This window comes from Lathamus discolor, chromosome W (genome assembly GCF_037157495.1).
Source record: "Lathamus discolor isolate bLatDis1 chromosome W, bLatDis1.hap1, whole genome shotgun sequence".
In the NCBI taxonomy this organism is placed as follows: Eukaryota; Metazoa; Chordata; class Aves; order Psittaciformes; family Psittacidae; genus Lathamus; species Lathamus discolor.
The window spans coordinates 22,858,288-22,882,302 of NC_088908.1; the positions used below are offsets into that span (position 1 = coordinate 22,858,288).

General features: G+C 41.7%; 1 long non-coding RNA gene across 1 annotated transcript; it reads left to right on the plus strand.

Annotated features, from left to right (window-relative positions):
• Positions 1-8,467: 8,467 nt before the first annotated feature.
• On the plus strand, positions 8,468-23,801 carry LOC136004212 (uncharacterized). Its single transcript, XR_010608286.1, has 4 exons — positions 8,468-8,678; positions 11,099-11,180; positions 22,278-22,593; positions 23,589-23,801. It is a non-coding gene; the product is annotated as an uncharacterized LOC136004212 (long non-coding RNA).
• The last annotated feature ends 214 nt before the right edge of the window (positions 23,802-24,015 follow it).

Sequence of the window (24,015 nt, forward strand, 5' to 3'; positions counted from 1 at the left end):
CAGCATGGCACAGTAATGACCTCAGTTCATAAAGGTGTCATGGTTTAAGCCCAGCCAGCAACCCAGAAACACACATCCACTTGCTCACTCCCCCTCCCTCCGCTCCTGGAGGGATGGGGAGGGGAATCGAAAGATTGTAACTCCCATGGGTTGAAATAAGAACAGTCCAGTAACTAAGGTATAACACAAACCACTACTGCTACTGCCATTTTATTCCCCAAAATTGAATCTCCTCTGCAGGTCCCTTGACCTTACTCTGTTTTATGGCAAAACCAGTCTTCAACAGGATTTGGATTATTTTTCCTCCCTTTCTCAAAAACTTCTTCCGCTGTATCACCCCACATGATAATGTCATCAATGTACTACAGGTGTTGCTCCTGTTCCTGTGCAGTCTGGATCAGTCTATGGCAGATGGTAGGGCTGTGTTTCCACCCCTGGGGCAGTCGGTTCCAAGTGTACTGGACGCCCCTCCAAGTAAAAGCAAAATGTGGCCTGCCCTCTACTGCCAAAGGAATTAAGAAAAATGCATTGGCAATATCAATTGTGGCATACCACTTGGCTGCCTTTGACTCTAATTCATACTGAAGTTCTAGCATGTCCGGTACGGCAGCACTCAATGGTGGTGTGACTTCATTCAGGCCACGATAGTCTACTGTTAGTCTCCACTCTCTGTTAGACTTTCGCACTGGCCATATGGGGCTATTAAAGAGTGAGCGGGTCATAATGATCATTCCTTGGCTCTCCAGTCTACGGATCAGCTTATGGATGGGAATCAGGGAGTCTTGGTTGGTGCGATATTGCCGCTGGTGCACTGTTGTGGTCGTGATTGGCACTTGTTGTTCTTCAGCCTTCAGTACCCCCACAACAGAAGGATCCTCTGAGAGACCAGGCAAGGTGGACAGCTGCTCAATTTCTTCTGACTCCAAAACAGCAGTACCAAAAGCCCATTGGTACCCTTTTGGGTCTTTGAAGTCAAAAACACAGCACTGCACCAGCTACTAAGAAGGAGGAAAATGACTGCTACTGCTGAACCCAGGACACAAGGTCAGGAACTGAGGTTTGGGTGGCTGTGTGGTTTGCAATCCCCTTCAGACTTAGAGCATGCTTTAGGTATACCTCTTGATGTGTATTTTTCCATCTTATCTGTGAAGGAGCTGCTGTTTGCTGGTCAGTAGCCTCTCCTTGGAAAGAAAGGTTCAATTACCCACATCACAGAGTCCCTTCTGGATAAAGAGGGTCTCTACCTACCTAAAGGGCTGAGTGCATAAAGGAGGATTATGTAAGTCAGCAGATGGTGGGCTGTGGGTGGGCAGGCTTGGGGTGTGGGGAGAAGGGTAAATCATGCAGAAGGCAGTAACACTTCAGCCTGATTTGCTCTTTCTCTGTAGCTTTCCAGTGTGTGCTAGTAATAAGTGACATCCTTAGGGCATTGGCTATAAAAGGTCCATGCAGCTGAAAAATACTGTTGCCCGATACTTTGGATCATAATCCAAAATAATGATTACTAATGTGCTCCTTTAGTACTGGTTGTCTTTGTTTTTAGAGGAAAAACCCTACTTTATTTTATTTTGACTGGGGTGGGGGAAACTGAACAGCTAGAGACAATGTCCACTGATGTAGTTTCCCTGAGGTGCCTTCCAAAATGAGTTTAAAAACCAGTGAAGAGAAGCTATGCTTTCTTTAGACCTGTTGATAATTTGTCACGATACATTTGTGCTACCAGTTTGAACAGGAAATATATTTATTTCCCTATAAATATGTTTAGCTTTGACCAAATAACTGTAGTGTCCTGTTAAGTTTTCTTTGGCCAAGATGTACCATAAACTGTTTTAGAAGGATTGGTGCTGCCTGGAATTGAACAAGGATAATGCAAGCCATGGAAGCAAAACAGAAATTCACCACAACATTAATTCTAATTTGTTTTTGTTAAACTGTAATTCATTGAAATCCTGACATCATATACTGGGCACATGATGCTATAATGAGTGTCTTTATTCAGACAGCAGTTTGATTCTGAAGACATCCAAATAACCATTTTTGTCCCAAATGCCTGTTCTAGACTGTAATCTCTAAAGTAAACTTTTAAATCTGTAATTATAAATTGATCTGTCCACTTTATGATATGATCTTTATGTATTGTGTTGTAGTAACTTGCTTCCCCATAGGGTACTGTTACTTGACCAAACATATATGTATATATAGAATCATAGAATAGTTAGGGTTGGAAAGGACCTTAAGATAATCTAGTTCCAACCCCCCTTCCATGGGCAAGGACACCTCACACTAAACCATACCACCCAAGGCTTCATCCAACCTGGCCTCGAATACTGCCAGGGATGGAGCATTCACAACCTCCCTGGGCAACCCATTCCAGTGCCTCACCACCCTAACAGTATGTAGAATTTGTGCTGCTTACTGTAATTTGGCAATCTGCGAATATTGTTGTTACTGCCAATGAATTTTAAAACTTTTGTTCATACTCATGGTTTAGCTGGTGACTCCGATAATCCTGTCCTTGCAACACTAACAGTGATATTTTGCCTGATAACTTTTGGGTGTAGAATTGTCACTTTCTTTATTTAAAAAGGGTTTGTAGAAATATTGTCAACATGTAATGTAAATTTATGGAGAAATCTTTCATGCTTTATGTTGCACACTTCTGTTTTTTGTTGCCCTGCCCAGACATCACAGGGTATAGAAATGCCAGATTTTTTTTTTTTTAATAACTAAATCACTGACTATTTTTTTTCTATATTTCAGTGCAGAATGATTTTACTTATTTTATTCTGGTACCCTTGCTGCAAAATTATTTTTTGGAAAGTAGTGGTAACAAACAGTTAAAGCACAACAGGTTCTAGTCATACTCATTTTTCCACACCTTGAGGACTAGCATATTCTTTGATATTTTATTCGTACAAAGCAAGTCTTCAAAAACACTCAGAAGCTTTCAAAAGCAATTGCTGTCAGTCCTTTGATTTATGATGAGGTGCGTTTATCATGGAGATCAGCATACCAGGAGCCATTTTCTTAAGTGGTAAAGCCAAGTGATAAAAGTATTTCCTTTGTTCTATAACTAAAACACATTCCCTATTTTTCAAAATGTGTGTTGGACTTCCTGGTTTGTAGTTTGGCTGTGTTCCTGTAATGCACTTATAAATAATGAAAAATTGCTAACATGCAGATGCTGATGATGAATCTGGGAAAACAGACTGTCTGAAAGAAGCTTACTTTCAACTTTGGCTTAATCCCTAGCTTTTTCTCCAGTGCTAATTCTTGTGTGAATTTTTAATAACACTTTTTAAGCTAGAGGGTTTTTTTTCTGTGTGGCTTTTTTCTCTTTTGTTTGTTTTGGTGGGGGTTTTGCTTGTTTGCTTTGTTTTTTTAAAGTGATCATGTACCTCCTTGCAAAGCCTAAAGAATTGTGGTTAGGAAGTCATAAAAATATTTTAAATAAAGAACCATGTTCATAGGTTGTGGTGCTGTTTTGCAAGCTCCATTTTTTTCATCTGTTTCTAAACTTGTATTGGAGGGACTTTCTGAATGCAGTTCTGTAATGTTAGCAGATAGAAAAGTTTAGCTTCTTGTCTAGACCGTAATATTGATGGCTTGTGTGGGCGCTTCATTAACAGATGTAGCTCTGTGGGAGAAACTGATTGCAAAAGTATCCTTGCAGGTGAGCAAGGGGCTTGGAATCTGACTATAAACTGAATATTAAAAAAGTAGATTGTTTTTTCCATTTGTGATAAACAACTGTCGTGGTTTAAACCCAACCACAAACCTTGTTCACTCATTCCCCCCCCCCCCCCCCCCCCTTCTTGCCCTTCCCCTGCTCCTGGAGGGACGGAGAGGAGAATCGAAAAGAATGCAACTCCCACGGGTTGAGATAAGAACAGTTTAGTAACTAAGGTATAACACAAATCGCTACTGCTACCACCAGTAATAATAATGATAAAGGAAATAACAAGGGAAGAGAATACAACACCTCAACACCAGCCGACCAATAACTTGCCCCACTCCCCCCAGCCAAGCACCAACCGATACCTTGTCCAACCCTGCAGTCCCCTAGCCCTTCTGGGGTAACTCTTGGTTACATCCTGGGCATGATGTGCTGTGGTATGGAATACCTCTTTGGCTAGTTTGGGTCAGGTGTCCTGTCTCTGCTTCCTCCTGGCCTCCCCTTGTCCCCCGCAGAGCATGAGACTCACAAAGTCCTTGGCCAGATCAAACTGAAGCAGCAACTGAAAACATCAGCCTTATCAACACTGTTCCCAGGCCAAAAAAATCAAAACACAGCACTGCACTAGCTACTAAGAAGGAGAAAAATGACTGCTACTGCTGAACCCAGGACAACAACATACATAGTTTGCTTCAGCAAAAGCTTACTTTATCTTTTTGCATTGTATTCTGCTTAAGCACAATTGCATAGGCGGACGGGAAGAATGTAAGTTCCTGAAACTGTGAAACAAACAGGAACAAGGGACTTTTATGGCCAGACATAGGACATATGGCAGTCATGCTTGACCAAACCAACATCTAATCTGGAAGTAACAGAACAAGTTATGTGATAAGGGCTTTAGGCACATGCATGGGGTTAAGTAGTTCAAAAGGTCATATCAAAGATGACTACTAGCCTTTATCAACTAGCTCTTAAAAGACCCTCCTGGATATGTGCAGAAGAAAGAATAAAGATTGCATCAACCATCGGGAGGTAGGATTCATCTTCCTGAAAGTCCTATGAATATGTAAAAGCCTTGACTATAAGAACCTTTGACTCTGTACTCACAAGTGTGCATGTGGGATATGAAGGCATGCACCCAGTGCTGTAAATAAACCTTTGCTCCACTGACTTTGTCCCCATTTAAATTTTTCTAAAGGTAAGTGTGTTTCTCACACATGTAAAAATGCTACCACCTTCAGTCTCTTCCTGGGAAAGAGGCACATTGCTGCTAACACTGGTCAGCTGCTTAAAGTAATGGGAAATCCAGTCATGCTCAGCTGCATAGACACCTTCGAAACAGAAGCAGGAGAACAGACTTGCAGAGTACTTGCCAATACAATTTTGAATAGAACAGTCTTTAATTGTAAATGTGAAACTGTGCGAAGTTGCTCTTGATATTTTGGCTTCAGTTGGGCTGCTACCATAACATATGGAAGAATGAGTCTGGAAAAGGGCAGAGGCATTAGATCTTGTTTGTATTTAAATCGGTGCCATGCTATGGTGTCTGTATAACTACAGCAGCACTGCAGCGGTACCTGTTTGTCTCCAAGTTATGCAAACAGTGATGGATGGGCTTGGAAGGCATTTTGGGCAATAGCTGTTTCTTTGGTTTTTATTCTTGGTTTCTTTTATAGACGGACCTTTAAGAAAAGCTGTGCTGTAAGCAGGTTGCACTTGTGGCAAAGTTAGAGCATAGCTCTCGAATGTGGTCTTTTATGAACAAAAAACACTGAATGAAAGGGCCAGTCTGACTGTGGTCAGTAGCAGGTTTGTAGATAAGTGTTAGAACAGGGTGAAAATACACTGGTATTGTTAGAATAAGAAATGTGGAATGCAGGTCTTGCCAAACCTATTTATAGATTTTAGGCAAACGCTCTTCAACTGTACAAGAGGTGTGTGGGGCAACCAATTTTTCATTCACTGTATGCTGCATTAAAGAATTTGGAAGTAGGACTTGTACTATTATTACCCTAGTTCAGATGCAGAAGGGAGCAGCTATTACACCAGCCAAAAGACTCTGCTATAGCTGCTGTGCTAGCTTATGGAAACTAAAGCTTTGGCTGACCTGTTGTGGCAATCACCTGTAGCACAGGGACTTTGCAGATCTCTGCTGCTGTTTTATGTTGGCACTTGAAATTTAGCAAGAAAAGATGTAGTGTAGGAGGCCCACCTTCTTATATAGCTGTGTATGCTACTTCTGATACATTGCAGAACCTTTAGTATATGATATTTAAGGTCAGAAGTTAAGTGGGTATTGGTTTGGGGGGGGGTTTGTATGTTTTGTTTGGTAGGTTGGTTTTGTGCCTTTTTTTCTTTTTTTTGTGTTGTGGTGGTTGGTGGTGGTGTGTTTTGTTGTTTGTTTTTTAAAAAAAACAAACTTGGACCTCTTCTACTGTAGTGTCTTGAAAGATCCCAAAGCTTTGAGAGGGAAGGAAAAAAAAAATTGGGTTGATTGGGTTTTGGGTGTGTTTTTTTGTGTGGTGTGGGGCTTTGATTTTGGTGGAAAGCATTCCTTACTGGTGGTGTATCATGGAGACAATTATCCAAGTGTTATTTTCATATTAAAGCATTATATGCTGTGTTGGTTGATGTAAAAATGCATAAGGTTTTACTAAAGATTCCTTTCTCAGCTTATGGAAAAATGTTGTTCTAGCTTATCCATTCTCAGTTTCTGGTGATAGTCCTTTTAATTTCCCTTTGCTCATCTTGGATTCTAGAGAAAGTTAATTATCCACTGAACTTGATAGAAGATTTTTTTTTTTTTTTTTTAGACTGGGGTATGAAGGTAACACCACAAGAGGGTACTATAATTTTATAAAATTTGCCATGGTAAGTTGTTTATTAAGGTAAAGTGATTATAACCTGCAGAGTTAATTTTAATATGCTAATGTACCACAGCAAGTTGGAAACTTAAATGATACAATTAATTTAAGTTTATTGAAGGTAGAGAAGCTTAGTGAGGTCATCTCTATGTTATATTAAGATTGCATATAGGCTTATCAGTTTTAAAAGTAATTTTTCTCAGCAGCAAGCTTTAGAAGGTTGTTGTGTGTACTTTATTGACCTTTGCATGAGGAAGTCAGTGTAGTTCTGTGAAAAAGAACCCTTTACTCTCTGTGTGCAGAAAGCTAATGTTGGATATGTACAAGTTTTAACAGTTTTAACCTGGAAATTTATTAGGACTTTTTTTTTCCATTTGCAATGGAAAAATGCATCTTCTGTTTTTTTGGGGTTTTTTTTTTTTTTTTGCTTGTTTTTGTTTGTTTATTTGGTTGGGGTTTTTTTTTTGGATTTTTTAAGTGAAGTAATTACTATTGATTAAACTTTTTGATAATACATTAATGTGACTTGCTGTTGGGCACATAAGTGCAGAAATTGTGTTGCTCAGTTTTGGGTAGGAGTGGGTATTGCTATTGTTTTGTTTTTGAAGTGAATATCATGGCTTTTGAACTTTTATGTCATTGCTGTGTTCAGAGGATACCTTCCTGAGCCCTAGAAGAATAGGGTAGAAATGAATTTACCAAAACCAGGCTTTTTGAAAACCTTGGTGTGATATTTGGCCAGGGAAACTAAAGTATAAAAACTATAACAATATAAAGAATGAGGGAACTAAAAAAGAGTACAGCAAAGCAGGAGTTATGCAGACTAGTTTCAACATGTTGTTTGTAGGCAGCCTGTTGTTATTTGGTAGTTTATCTATCTGGAGCAGAAGTTATAGGAACAGCATAACTGCTCCTGGTGCAGGGAAGCCATGATTTCAGGTGAGGTTTTTGGGATGCATCCTGCATATGTGGAGCAGCACTGTGACAGGTAGTAGGGTGTCCTGGGTTCAGCAGTAGCAGTCATTTTTCTCCTTCTTAGGAGCTGGTGCAGTGCTGTGTTTTTGACTTTCAGCCTGGGAACAGCGCTGATAACACCAATGTTTTTAGTTGTTGCTCAGTAATGTTTACTCTGACCAAGGACTTTCTGAGTCTCATGCTCTGCCAGGGAGGAGGGGAAGCTGGGAGGAAGCAGAGACAGGACACCTGACCCAAACTGACCAAAGAGGTATTCCATACCACAGCATGTCATGCCCAGTATATAAACTGGGGGCAGTTACCTGGAAGGGCTAGATGACTGCTCTGGTTGGGCTGGGTATTGGTCGGTGGGTAGTGAGACAAGGGGGGCACAAAATTACAAAATGGAATATATATAAACCTTTAGAATTAGTTTTGAGTAATGTTAAGTTTAGCAGCTTTGTAACAGTAGCAGTGGAAAATTACTGAGGTGCAGGAAGAAAAAAAAAATAGAGTACAACTAAAGAACACACTGAGAATTCTCTCACAAGATAAATCGTTATAGTTGACATAGTTTTAAGAAAAATAGTCCAGAAAAACAGGATACAGGGATAAGGAGTATCTGGGAACGCCAGGTGTCCAGGATGGGCTACAGCTAAACTAACTGATAAGTAGGAGGATAGGAGTCTCTGGTGCTAACGAACCAATTAAACTGGTATAAACATCTACTGCGCATGCTTCAAAGGCTGCCAGAAGTGATGAAGATTGTTGGAAGAAGTAAACGACCCTCAGAGACCACCACCACAATTCTGTACGCATGCGGGGAGCTTTCTGGAAAATGATGTAATCAATACGTAGCCTCATGAATATGTATGTATGCCCAGTGACTATAAAAGGACAGTGTGTGTGGCAACTGGGGAGACACACGTTAGGTGGAGCTATCCCCCGTGTCTCTCGGCGCCGCAATAAAGAATACCTGCTTGTCAGCTTGAAAACTTTGTTGGCAAGTTTGTTCCTGGAGTTTTCTCCGAATCAATCTGGCGACCCAGATGGGACCCTCTCTGCTCGGCTGCAGGACCCGCTGAGGACAGGGCTCCCTAGGGCCCTCGGGAATTTTTCCCCAGAGGGACCCCTCGACTCATTTGGATCACTGCGGGGCAGACAAGGACCATCTTCATAAAAAGGTATTCTTTTTTTATATATAGTCTGTAAGGTGCAGGGGGCATCTCGGTTTGGTTTGGTTTGGTAAGCGTACGCATGGTTTGGAAGCCTTCCGTAAATCGAGATAGGAAATCTCGTAGGTAAAGGCGTATACCCGGCTGCTAGCGTCCGTTTGGTATACACCCACGAGAAGCAGGGGGCTTCTTGTGGTTTTGGGTCCTGCAAGACACAGGGGGTGTCTTGTGGAAACGGTTTTGAATCTTACTGGTCAATTTGTTTTGTGGCTTGTTACGGTGCTGATTTTGGTCGTGTGATTTTGGTATTAGTGAACTGTATTATTAATTGTGTGCTGTTTGATAGAATTTTAGTCTCTGTATTTGTTTCAAGTGTTGTAACTGTGTGGAGTGTGTCTGTGGGATCCTTAGTGTGTGTGAGTGAGAGCTTGATAATGGGAAATCAGCAGAGTGGGGAGATTATGAAAAAGAGTCCTTTAGGGTGCATTTTGGCTCACTGGAAGGAATTGGGAGGGTCTCCTGGGGCCTCAGTAAATAAGAAAACATTGATAAAATACTGTAACCAGTGGTGGCCTTTGTACACTCTGGAGGATCAGGAAAAATGGCCTAAAAATGGAACTCTGAATTATAATACATTGTTGCAATTAATGTTGTTTTTGAGGCGGCAAGGAAAATGGGATGAAGTAATATATGCAGATATGTTTTTCACATTGCGAAATCACCCAGAATGGCAGAAAGAAAGTGGAATTAATATAGCACCTTTGGATCCTTTAATTTTGGCTTTAGAAAAAGAAAGGAAGCAGGCAGGGAACAGATTGCAAAGATGCTGTTCTGGTTGTGATATTGGGGAAATTTGTTTGAAACTTAAGAAACAAGCTGAGGATAATAGGGTGGAAGATAGAATGGAGAATTATGTTTCCCCAAAAGTACCGGATCAGAGACCACCTCTGATTGAGGAGGAATCCTCTGATTCAGCTGAGGAACAAGAACAAAGTGTAAAACAAGAACAAAGTGTAAAGCAAATTTCCTCCTCTCCTGTTGCTGCCCGGATTCGTAGTAAAACTAAGACTGTCCTGCAAGCCCCTCTGAGGGAAGCAATGGGACCGGAGGGACGTACTAAAATAAAAGTGAATTTTTCTTTAGGAGATTTGGATAATTGGAAGCAGATTGCAAAAGAGTATCGAAATGACCCTATAGGGGTAGCGAAGAAATTTGAGATACTGGTAAAAAGCCAGGATCCTGACTGGAAAGATATAGATGTAATCCTGGATGCATTAACAGAGACAGAAAAACAATTGGTTATAAAAACTGCTTGTACTCAGGTAAATGCTCAGATTACTGCAGGGGCGATAGAGGGGAGAGTTGAAGATCATATTCCCCTTACAGCCCCAAATTGGGATTACGATGATGATGAAAATTATGCGTCTTTAAAGAGATATCAGAATTGGATTAAATATGGGCTTGAAAATGCTGTTCCTAAAGCGGTAAATTGGTCGGTGCTGTTTGAAATAAGACAGGGGCCGAGGGAGTCACCGACAGAGTTTCTGGATAAGCTCAGAGAAGCTCTGCGAAAATGCACCACACTGGATCCTTCCTCAGAGGAAGGAAAATTACAGCTTGCAAATTCCTTTGTGGGGCAGTCATCGGATGATATCAGGCAAAAGCTTCAAAAGTTATCTGTGACTGAAATAAGAGATATGGAAAAGTTACTGGAAGTGGCTTGGAAAGTATACAGAAATAGAGAACAAGTTAAAGAAAAGAAATTAGGAAAGGTTGTAACGACAGCTACAATTGCAGCATTGGGACAAGTGAATGAGGGATATAGTGGAATGAGGGGCAGAGGTCATGGCCGAAGAATGGGAATGAGAGGCAGAGATCATGGCTGAGGAATGGGAATGAGAGGCAGAGGGGGGGACTATAGGAGAACTCCCCTTAGTCAGGATCAATGTGCAAACTGCAAAGGATTTGGACACTGGAAGTGGGAATGTCCACAGAGAAAACAGCAAACTCAATTGACCACTGAATTGGAATTAGATTGACGGGGACCTGGGGAATCTACCCTAGCGGATCCACTGGTTAAAATCAAGCTAGGGGCCACAGAAAAAGAAGTGGAATTTCTCATAGATACTGGGGCAACTTATTCAGTTCTGAATCAAGATTTGACATTTAAAGGAAAAGAGTCTGTAATGGTTGTGGGAGCTACTGGCCGTCAGGAAAAGGCATTCTTTCTAAAACCTTTAAAATATAAGATAGGAAAACAAATTGGGGTACATAAATTTCTATATATGCCAAATTCACCCAAATCATTATTGGGAAGAGATTTATTAGAACATTTGGAGGCGATTATAACTTTCAAAAGAGGTGAAATAGAACTAAAAGTAAAAGAGGACCAATTAATTGAAGCTATGAGTGTGTCATTAATTCAACAGGAAATCGAGAGATCCAATTCACCTGAAATAGAAGAAATCCTCAATCAGGTATATCCAGGAGTTTGGGCATCAGAAATTCCAGGTAAGGCAAAAAATGCTTTGCCTATTAAAATTGAAATAAAAAGGGGGGCCTGCCCAGTTCGAATAAAACAGTATCCTTTAAGAATACAAGATAGAAGGGGAATTAAAGGAATAATTGATAATTTTTTAAGATATGGTTTATTAGTGGAATGTGAATCGGAATATAACACACCCATTTTACCAGTAAAGAAAGCAGATGGGAAAAGCTATAGGCTAGTTCAAGATTTAAGAGCAATAAATAAAATAGTAGAAGATATTCACCCTGTGGTGGCTAATCCATATACTTTATTGACCAAACTAAAACTAAATCAGAAATGGTTTGCCGTCCTGGATTTAAAGGACGCTTTCTTTTGCTTGCCATTAGCCAAAGAAAGCCAAAATTTATTTGCTTTTGAATGGGGAAAATCCTGATACAGGAAGAAAAACCCAATTAACTTGGACGGTATTACCTCAGGGGTTTAAAAACAGTCCAACAATTTTTGGAAATCAGTTAGCACGAGAACTAGAATCCTGGAAGCCACCTACTCAGACGGGGACTCTGTTACAATACGTGGATGACCTGTTAATTGCTACAGAAACAAAGGAAGAATGTATCCAGTGGACAGTGGAATTATTGAATTTTCTGGGACTGAATGGTTATCGGGTATCCAGACAAAAAGCCCAACTAATCCAAACCCGAGTTTCCTATCTAGGATATGAAATAACAGGAGGACAGAGAGAACTTGGAACTGCCAGAAAAGAAGCCATTTGCCAGACTCCTCGACCATCAACCGTCAAGGAGCTCCAGACATTCCTGGGAATGACTGGATGGTGCAGACTTTGGATCCATGATTATGGAGTTCTGGTAAGACCACTATACGAACTGTTGAAGGGAAACCCTCCCTCTTTGGACTGGACTGATAAAGCAGAGGGGGCTTTTAGAAATTTAAAGATAGAGCTAATGAGAGCTCCAGCTCTGGGACTTCCGGATGTAACTAAACCATTTTGGCTATATTCCTATGAAAAACAAGGAATAGCCTTGGGGGTCCTTGCTCAGAAACTAGGACCATACAGAAGAGCAGTGGTGTATTTTTCAAAACAACTGGATGAAGCGAGCAAAGGATGGCCCGGATGCCTAAGAGCTGTGGCCGCAGTCATCATGAATATTGAAGAGGCTCGCAAATTCACCTTGGGACAGAAGATTACTGTGCTAGTGTCCCATGCGGTATCAGCAGTCCTGGAGCAGAAAGGAGCCCACTGGTTATCTCCTTCACGTTTTTTAAAATACCAGGCCACCCTTGTAGAACAGGATGATATAGAAATTGTGGTCACTAATGTTGTGAATCCAGCATCCTTTTTGCAGGAACAATCAACAGAACCACTAACACACGACTGCTTGGCCACCATAGAGACTGTCTATTCAAGCCGGCCAGACTTGAAAGCAAAACCTCTGGAAGATGCTGATTCTTGGTTCACTGATGGCAGTAGCTTTGTGAAAAATGGTGAACGAAAGGCAGGATATGCCATTACCACCACTTCACAGGTAATAGAAGCTAAGCCTTTACCTGCAAACACCTCTGCCCAGAAGGCAGAAATAATAGCATTAACGAGAGCCCTGGAATTGGCTAAAGATCAAAGGATAAATATTTGGACTGATTCTAAGTACGCATTTGGCGTGGTACATGCACATGGAGCTATCTGGAAAGAACGAGGACTTTTGAACACACAAAGGAAACAGATTAAACATGCGGCAGAAATTCTACAATTGCTAGAAGCTGTTCAGCTACCTGAAGAAGTAGCTATTATGTACTGTAAAGGACATCAACAAGGTGACTCTGATCAGGAAATTGGAAATAATTTGGCTGATTTTGAAGCCAAACGAGTAGCTGAACAATCTCAAATCATGTCCTTAATCCCTGACGGCAAATTAATAATTGAAAAATCTAAACCTAGATAATCAACAGAGGATAGAAAATTGATTGAAGATTTAAAGGGACAAGAAAATAAAGAGGGTTGGGTTCAAATACCTGATGGGCGAATTGTAATCCCCTATAACCAACTCTGGAAGTTAGTTCAGGAAGAACATAATAAGACTCATTGGGGTAGCAACTCTTTACATAAATATTTAGATAAACAAGTTGTAGGAAGGAATCTATACACCACAGTTCAATTAGTAACAAAACAATGTCAGCTATGTCTTAAGAATAATCCTAAAACTGAAAATAGAAATCAAATTGGGACAATTGGGAAATTATCCAGGACAGCAGTGGCAAATAGATTTTTCTGAATTACCAAGAAAAGGGGGTTATCGATATTTGTTGGTGTTAACGGATACTTTTTCAGGCTGGCCAGAAGCATTCCCTTGTAGGATAAATAATGCAAGACAGGTGATTAAGACATTATTAAATGAAATAATACCTCATTTTGGGGTACCAGCGACAATTTCTTCCAACCGGGGTTCACACTTTAGTGCAAAATTGTTACAAGAAATTAGCAAAAAATTAGAAATCGATTGGCAACTACATGTTCCATACAGGCCTCAAGCCAGTGGGCAAGTAGAAAAAATGAACCATCTGATTAAACAACAGATTAGTAAAATATGTCAAGAAACAAATTTATATTGGTACCAGGCGTTACCACTGGCTCTATTAAGAATTCGAACTAAACCTCGGTCGAAAGAAGAGGTTAGCCCATTTGAGATTTTGTATGGAAGACCATATCAATCCCAGTTTAAAGGGGAAAGTCTTCAGGAAGTGGGAGAAGGCTATCTCCGACAGTTTTTGATTAATTTAGGAAAACAGTTGGAAGAGATAAATAAGAGAGTAGTAGGGACAAGAGCAAGAGGTTTGGATTATCCGATTCACCCTTTCAGATCTGGAGACTGGGTTTATGTTAAGAATTTTTCAGGAGATCCTCTACAGGAGAAGTGGAGCGGACCGTACAAGAGATTACTGACCACCTTTACAGCAGTGAAGATAAAGGAACAACCTGCTTGGATACATTATTCAAGAGTAAAGAAAGCACCAGAGCCACGGAAAACATGGCAGATCGAACCTTCAGGACCCTTACATATGAGATTGCGTCGATCATGATTTGGACTTATGTGATAACTGGCGCACAAGCTTGGGACCAGAATTTGTACCTGAAATTAGTGCATAATGTTACTAATATTTTTAATCGTAGTGACTGTTGGGTATGTGCATAGTTGCCTAAATCAGGAGAAAGCCTGGATCTCCCATTGATTGGAATTCCAATTCACAACACAGAAACTTAAGAAACAAGCTGAGGAGTTGTATTCTCTACCCTTGTTATTTCCCTTATCATTATTATTATTGGTGGTAGTAGTAATGGTTTTGTGTTATACCTTAGGTACTGGTACTCCGGGAGCGGGGGGAGTGAGCGAGCGGCTACGAGGTTCTGGGTTGCTGGCTGGGCTTAAACAACTACAGAGCCTTGGGCATCATGGTCTAGGGTCTAGCATCCCTGCCCATGGCAGGGGGGTTGGAACTAGATGATCTTATGGTCCTTTCCAACCCTAACTCTTCTATGATCCTATGATTCTGAGCTGATGAAGTATGGTCACTGTTAGGTAACAGGCTGACCGCTCCAGTAGCAATGTGAGGCCCATGGAGCACAATAGCTCCAGTGGCTTTGGCCATGCAAGGCAGAGACAGTCCTGAAGATTACTCCAGCATTCATCACACAAGCCCCCACATCACATACCTGATGGAAAACAGCTTCACACAAGCTCCCACATCACATACCTGATGGGAAACAGCTTTCCATTTTTCTTTGCAGCACTTGGAAATGGAAGATGCAAACCTCACATAAGGTATTGCTGTCTCACGTTCTTAGGATGAATATTTCATTTGGAAGCATTCATAAAGGACCACCATGAAGGAAGACACGAGTGTACATTGAAACTGCTCTGTTTTTCTGAGGAGTTACAATGTCAATTCCTGAAGACCAGCAGGATAAGATAAAACTTGTGCAAGTAACTGGTACATGGGCATGGGACAGCAGAACTGGAGAATTAAATTCTTTGGTTCCACTTCACTGTAAAACATTACACCTGTGTGCTGTTCCCTAAAACCACCTCCAGAAAAATAATTATAGAAAATACATCTATGTCCAAGTTTGTGACCAGCCTTGCAGTGCCTGGCAAAATGAAAGACAGACATGAATGGGCACAACTTGCCTTTTTCTGCTTTTAAGATAGCCATGGTTTAAGCCCAGCCAGTAACTCAGCACCACGCAGTCACTCGCTCACTCCCCCCTTCTTCCCCCTGCTGCTCACTCTCCTCTTCCTCCCCCTGCTCCAAGCAGGACGGAGAGGAGAATCAAAAGAATGTAAATTCTATGGGGAGAAATTAGAACAATCCAGTAACTAAGGTGTAATATTAAACTACTAACAATAATAATAAGGGAAATAAGGGGAGAGAATATAAATCTAAAAAGGGAAGGGGAAACCCCTCAATAAACACAAGTGATGCACAGTACAATTGCTCCCTCTGTGGTATTGCCAGGATGACAGCACACCTTGTTTAAGTGTTTTACTAGTTTATCCAGATTTTGCACCTGTTCAGGGGTGAAGTTCCAAAGCACTGGAGGGGCCAACTGGCCTAGATACTTGCCCATACTATCCCACACACCCTGCCACTCATGACTGTCCAGCCTTGGGGAAGATGATCTGGTGATATTCTTAGATAGTTGTTTGACCTTAGACAAGACCTGAACTATATTCGGCAAAATGCTGATTCCCAGAAAAAGGAGCAGGCTGGTTTCAAGGCTACTCAAAGGATATTCATGATCTTTAAAATTCTCAAATGCTGCTGTAAACCTGGTGGGGGAGCAAAAGGCACAGGAGGATGGCTCCTCCATAGGTTGACCCCTGGGGGGGGGGGGAGAGGAGAGAGAGAGGAGAAAAAAGAAAAAAATAAGTGTAATTGTAGAGGTGAAGGCCACACTGAGAACACGTACCAGAGCAGTTTCATGATCAATAATTCTACTGTATCACAAGCCATTATCATAAAATACAACAAAACTAGAACCTTAGCCCAGCTCCCAAAACTAATAAACACTAAAACAGTAAATCCTGGCTGCAAATAAGGTATAACATGCTGAAACTCTGAGAGCAAATAAATCAACATTGTGATGAGTGACTATTAATCCAAAACAATGAATGCTTATCACAAATACATTTTGACACACTCAGGTCAGATCTGTCATTATCTCAACCCTTCATGCCCCACGTTGGGTGCCACAAAGGACTTGTAGTGGTTTAAGCCCAGCCGGTAACTGAAAACCATGCAGCTGCTCGCTCACTCCCCCCCTTCTTCCCCCCACTGCTGGAGAGATGGGGAAGAGAACCAAATGAATGTAAATCCCACAGTCCAATAACTAAGGTATAATACAAAACTAATACTAATAATAATGATTAGGGAAATGTCGTGAAAGGAAGACTTGGGCGACTCAATATGAGTTACCAGCAAGCTTCGTTTATTGGGCTTCTACCTTCGGTTAATATAACAGTAAATATGCAAATACTAGGCACTTGATTGGTTCTGGCACAAATAAGGCATTGTGTAAGCTCTACATTTTTGCAGCTACACTGTGCACCCCCCCACCATCCTCTTTCTCATGCACTTATCGCTTAGTGTCCTTGGCTGTAATTGGTCATAGTATGTTGCTGTTTGCCGGTGTCCTTCAGTTCCTCATTATCTGGCGTGAGAAGTCTGCACCATGTTCTACACAGATGTCTTGTTTCAGCTCGTTGATGGGAACGTGACCTTTTTCGACAAGCCAATCCCCCACAATTCCCCCGTTTTTCTTTATGAAGGAATAAGGACTGAGTCAGGAGTCGTTGTAAACAAGCAGAACAACACTGCAAAGCACAACCAAGCAACAAGCCCCCTATAATTATGAGACCTATAACGGCAAAGCAGCTTGTAAAGCAAATGTATATGTAGTTCTATGAAGCGAACCTCGATTTTCAAATAACTTGAGTAATTCAAAATCTGTACTTCTAAAATCAGCTAAATATTTCCGAAGCGCTATAAGCGGGTTACATAAAAGTTATTTCGACAGACTATACAAAAAGTCTTTGTTTCAGCCAACTGTGGCAAAGATATCTTATAGACTGACAACCACCACAATACAATTCTACTGTAGGGTCACACTGATGACAAAAACTACAGAGTTATCAAAGCACTTGTTGTATCACCAATCTCAGTTGTACCACTATATGCCTGTGGCCATGGACCGGATCTAGGAGGGCGACCGTGTTCAATGAAAGCTCTGTGTTGATTAAGGAGTTAAGTTCTTCTATTAGTGGCTGTAGCGCTCGGCGCAAGCGACACTCCTCCCGGGCCTGCGAGTCAGGGTCCATACACTAGCTCGGAGATACCGTCACTGGAGCTTCTGCAGCAGCCGGTCTTAGCCACTTGGATGGTACCCACAAGGGTCCTGCGGGAGCAGAAACACAGGCGTAACCACGGCCCAGATATACTACTGCCGGTCCCTGCCACAAACCTGTATTAGGATCTCGATAGTACGCCTTAAAAGAAGGCTTTATCTTTTGCGCTTCTGTTTGTACAAAGTGCTTAACAACCGCTGGAGTTTGTTCATCACCAAAGATACATAGATAATTTAACGTATACAATGTTAAGGAAATCCGCTCTTGAACATCTATTATGTCTGAATGTTTCTTTTAACGTCCAAGCGGATGGCCACTTACTCAGAGAAACTAGGGTAATATCGGCATCAGAGTCAAGCAATGCAGTCAAAGATATCGAGTGATTTCCTCAAGTTAATATTGCTGTAATCTCTGGGCGGGTTGCCATTGATAGAGAAAATAGGGCGAGTCCTCTGGTAGATCCAAAACCACCGGTGCCACGAACGGTTTGATGTGCTCCTGATATTAACTGCGAAATGGGCACAAGTTGTGCTATGCGTGTGACTTTTGGTATATGCAGAGGAGGATAGTCAGTCTTTGCCATAATCTTAATTTCACCCATATAATCAGCATCAATGACACCTGGAACAATGAATAGTTCTTTCAACGCAGATGATGATCTCCCCAGTAGCAAGGCTCCTATAGGCTTATTATTTAAATTCAGAGGACCATACATTCCGGTAGAGAGCAATGACACGGTCTTATCATATAAGGTAGTATCTGCTGTGGTTGCCAAATCCATTCCGAGGCTGCCGGTGGTGGCTGGTTGCAGGGCGATGGAGTTTGATTTGCTGCGTACACACGTTGAGGTGCAGGGGCTGTAGGACCCATGCTTGGGATCATCGCGCGACGGGTCTTGGTGCTCCGCTGCCTGTTTCCCGACAGGTTCTGTTTATGTCGACAGGTAGCAGCACAATGGTTGTCCATTTGACAATTAGGGCACCAAACCGAGTGGTGGCAATCTTTTCTCATGTGCCCATTTTGACCACATCTAAAACATCGAGGACCCTTGACCATACCGGTGGCTTGCAAAGGTGCCAAGGCCGCTAATACTTGCAAATGACTTTTTTTGAATTGCCTCTCCCACTGCTTTTACTGCCTCAACCAACATTGCCTGATGCCCCATAGGTACCCGTGCCATTCGTTCTAACATCTCTTCTACAGTGGCATTTGCAGGTAACTGAACAAGTATCTGCCTTACAGCATCATTACAGTTCTGTATTGCACACTGACGCAGTAAAATACCATGCATGTATTCTGGAGTACCTGACTTCCTTATAGCATCAGCTACCCTATCCACAAAGGTACTGAAGGGCTCGTCCTTTTTCTGTGTCACTTTCATGTAGGCAGGAGCTGCAGTAGTATCTTTAATCTGTGATAGAGCTCGCAAGTCTAGTCTCATAGATTCTTTTAACAATTCTGAACCTAGCTGGACTTGAGCCTCCTTAGTGGAGAACTGTCCAGTTCCCATCAGGTGTTGTAATTGCACCCCAATCAGGGGATCTCCCTGGCCTTGCTGAACTGCAACTGCCTCTTGACAGGCTTTCTGCCAATATATGTTCCATAACAACAACTGCGAAGGGGTGAGGATTAATTTCACAATACTTTTAATATAACAGCAAATCTGTTCCCCAAATATATGACAACATTTGCCTAGTGGGTTCAAACTGAATGCCTGTAGAAAAAACAGTTTGCCTTAACTGAGATAGCAATTTCCAATTTAAGGGAGACTTTTCAGCATTTACTGCCTGACCTTGAGCGTTAATCTGGTACTTAACAGGAAAGGCGAGAATCTTTTCCTGCAACGCCTGCAAACAATCAGAATCATTGTTTGACAGAGCCTCTCTCTGAATAGATTTCCAATCTATCACCTGGATTCGCATTTGTCTACCTGTGCTATGCAACTTTACCTTTTTTTTTTCTTCTGTCTTTTTTTTTTTTTTTTTTTTTTTTCAAAAGTTGTTCACCCTGCTTTGCACAGCTACAAACAGCAGCCTGCTCAGGAGCAGCTACAGCTGCCTGCCTGCTTCATCAGCAACCATAAATACCTGTCAGCAACCACACTTTTGCATTAACCCTTTCTTGCCTGAAATGTTAAACCACTACCTGTTAAAAATTTTTACATGAATACGATAACAAAAAAATACATAGAACACCATCTGCTCTCATCACACACACACACATACGTATGCATATGGGATCCCACAAGCACATTTCACACAACTACAATATTTGAAACACAAAATCCAGACAATCATTACTCCCACTACACAGTCCCACGTACAGAACGTGGCACAAGGACTCTGTGAAGACTATCAGGAAACCAGCTCCAACAAGCATCATCGCACTGTGAGGTGGCAGGCTCAGCCCTAGCGAGCGTCCCCGCAGAGGCTCTGCCTCCCCCACATCGCATGAGGCTTGGGCTTTTATACTGACCAAAATGCACACTCATTCTGACACAGGTGGCCAGCCTATGTCAGAAGAAGTGGCCAGCAATATCTATAAAGGTTTCCAAGCATCAATAGAATCATAGACATATTTGTCAATTTCTAGTACATGAGTATCACAGAGAGACTGTATCAAATGAGTTGTATATGGGACCGCAAGTCCACGGTCTGCCACAGTCCTCCCGATACCCCTGATAAGGGCATACGAGAGACCTTCCCACCGTGGGTCTTGATCCAGCACATACATCACAGGGAAAGCACACAATACATCTGCATCCCACACCCATCTTGCTTCTCCCTTTACAGCCGCCCATTTATCATGAGGATCTGGGGGATATAAATTAGGCTTCTTTTCTGGCTCCATGTCAAAAGGATCATCCAGGTCAGCATCAGAATTAACAGGCGTCAGAACTTCAGAAGCAGCAACAGCAGCCTGATGAGCACGCACAGGCTCCTTCTTGGGGTTAATAGGGTCCGGGTCAAAAAGACTGTCTTCATCTCTGTCCTCAGGCTTTGCAGATGTGGTGGCAACTGGCAGAGGCTCAGGGGTGGCCAGGGGTGGGGGTGGGGGGGCACTGGGTTTCACGATCTCACTTTTTGACTTTAACGTCTCTAAAATAGTTCTCCAAATGACTAACAAATGTTTCACAGTGTCACTGCCTTTTGTGGCTGTGTCCCACAACTTAACTCGTGCACCATTCCACAAAGAGACCTCAGATACGGTAGACTCATCAGCCTCTGGATAATGCGTCTTCGACCATTTCAACATTAAATTTAAGTCTGTCTCTTTAATACCGCGCTTTTCTAAAAAGCAATTTAATAAATTTAGGGCAGCTTGCCTCTCCATACCCCCTTTTAAGGTGCTCGTGCTCCGTTGCCCTACGAGGGTTCGGCTGCTCCTCCTCCTTGGTGCAACACTGTTGATACAGCCACTGCAAGTCCGGCGGCGCCCAGATCCCGTCTATACAGTCGTCCTTTTGCGCGATGCGCCGCTTTGACCCTCCGGGGCAAAATCGGAGCCAAGTGCCAGTTTTCACGGCCGTGGTGTTGTTACTATCCAAGCGAAGACAAGTATCACGTCGGGGTCACCATTTGTCGTGAAAGGAAGACTTGGACGACTCAATATGAGTTACCAGCAAGTTTCGTTTATTGGGCTTCTACCTTTGGTTAATATAACAGTAAATATGCAAATACTAGGCACTTGATTTGTTCTGGCACAAATAAGGCATTGCGTAAGCTCTACATTTTTGCAGCTACACCGTGCACCCCCCCCCATCCTCTTTCTCATGCACTTATCGCTTAGTGTCCTTGGCTGTGATTGGTCATAGTATGTTGCTGTTTGCCGGTGTCCTTCAGTTCCTCATTATCTGGCGTGAGAAGTCTGCACCATGTTCTACACAGATGTCTTGTTTCAGCTCGTTGATGGGAACGAGACCTTTTTCGACAAGCCAATCCCCCACAGGGAAATAAGGGGAGAGAATATTAAACTATGAAGGAAAAGGGGGAAAAAATAAACACAAGTGATGCACAATTCAATTGCTCACTACCCACTGACCGATACCCAGACTGACCTGGGCAGCAACCTGCCCTTCCATGTGACTCCCCTCAGATTATATACTGGGCATGACATTCTGTGGTATGGAATACCCCTATGGCTAGTTTGGGTCAGGTGTCCTGTCTCTGCTTCCTCCCGGCTTCCCCTCCTCCCTGGCAGAGCATGAGACTCAGAAAGTGCTTGGTCAGAGTAAACATTACTTAGCAACAACTAAAAACATTGGTGTTATCAGTGTTGTTCCGAGGCTGTAAGTCAAAAACACAGCACTGCACCAGCTACTAGGAAGGAGAAAAATAACTGCTACAGCTGAACCCAGGACACAAGGACAAATTATCAAATTAAGAATTTTATATGTTTTTTTTCCTTGTTATTCTTATTTGGGATGGGGGGAGGAATTATTTTCACAAGGTATATCTTAAGATGACTGAAGATCCAATGGAGACCCAGAACAGAGTAAATCCCTGGAACACACATTTTCAGGATTTCGCTATTATTCATACACAAAGGCTTCAAATAGCTAGTAATTTGGGCACAGACAAAATGAAAAATTGTGTCTGCAGAGATTTCTGTATCCCATATTTGAATAAATTTAGCATTTAAAATAATGTAGTATCATGTATTTCATAACAAATTGGCAGATTTATCATTATCTCTGTTTGTAAGGTCCTTTGGGAACATGGGGCAAGACCCTGCCCTGGACACCTGTAACATTAGCGCAGGACAACAACATGCCGGAGGGATGGAGAGCACCACCAGCCTGAGGTGCCGGGAGAGGCACACATGAAGTCTGCAGCCAGCCTCAGGACCACCACTGCAGTAATCTCCCTTCGTTTTACAAATAAAATAACACATCTGAAAACTATTGGAAAGACACATAAATCTTGCAGCATCATACACTTGACAGCAGCGTGAGCTTGGATCGTGATCACAAGTTCCTACCTTAGCTGACTTATAGCTGTTGCGTTCTTGGGAGACCAAGGTAAGACTTTTTACCTGAAAACAAACTCATTCATATTGGACACCCGGCTCAAGTTTTGAGCTATGACAGGACTAATCACTGGGAAGTTACTCCTGCAAAAGCACAGACTCTCCATCTCTGTACACATAGAGATTTGAGTTCCTCTGTGAAGTCAGGCATTGATCAAAAACACATTATTGGGCTCCATGGTGGTACCACGACCACAGCTAATGGTTTCCAAAACATGGGTCAGGCTGGTCAGGGGCAGCAATAGGAAGAAAATTCTGATTGTTATGGCCAACTAAGTGCTTCCCTGAAAAATCAAATTTCATCCTGCTCCAGTGAGGCTTCTACAAAGTTAAGCCACTTGGTTAAATCAGACTTGCCAGAGGTATTCATTAATTGTATGTTCCACAGATGCTGACCTCCAGCCTGCTAATAGGGTGTGGCACTGGCAATGTGCTGTGTATCTTCAGATACTAAAATAATGGGATTTGTTTTCACATGTAGAGTGCTCAGTGGTGCTAGATGCTTTGAGTCACAGTCTAGATAATTTTCAATTTAATCTCGTGGAAATTCTGAGTGAACCCTGCTTCTGACATTTCCATATTTAGAAGTGTTTGGTGTTACATTGTAACAACATTCTTTTTATTTAGCATTTTTGAGTACAATGAATAACCTAGACTAAATATAAAATGTATGTATATATATTGCACTATGAAAACCAAGATATTTTTAAACTAGTCTTTCATTTGAATACTTTGAGTTCATGCAGAGCCTCTATTTCTTTATATGGGTAACCAGAAGCAAAGAGTAATCTGTTATGATAACATACAAATAAGTATGGTGCATTCATACGAGACCAAACACTGAAGTAATAAAAAGGAAGGAAAACTACACAGCAGGACAGATATTTCCAGCATTAATGTAGCATTTTCACCTGCTGTGCAGACACAAAAAATGCTGTGTACATGAATTAATACTTGTTCTTATTTGTTTTCTCACCTTCTTTATAGAGCAGAAGCCCTATGCACATCTATACTTTCAATATTAAGAAGCATCCATACCTGTGAAGATAATTTCCATTTCACACGTAGAAAATGTGGTTGTCATGTACAGTTCCCAGGGGAAAAATTTTAAAAGTTATGCCAAAAAATAAGAAATGTCTGTTTGACTTTCAGCCTATCACTAAAATACAAAAATAAATAAATAAATAATAAAAAACCTTACATCCTCTGAATGCTTGTCCAAATGACAACAATAAGATCTAAATCAATTTAATAACATATCATCTATACTTGCTGGTCAAGTAAAGCTCAGCATTGAGCTCCTGGACTTTATGTAGGTGGAGACTGGTCTCAGGTTTCTTATCTTAATGTTTTGTGTTAGCATTCTTTTAAGATTAATACAGGCCCGAAAAAAGTCCTGCATGTGCAATTGGGT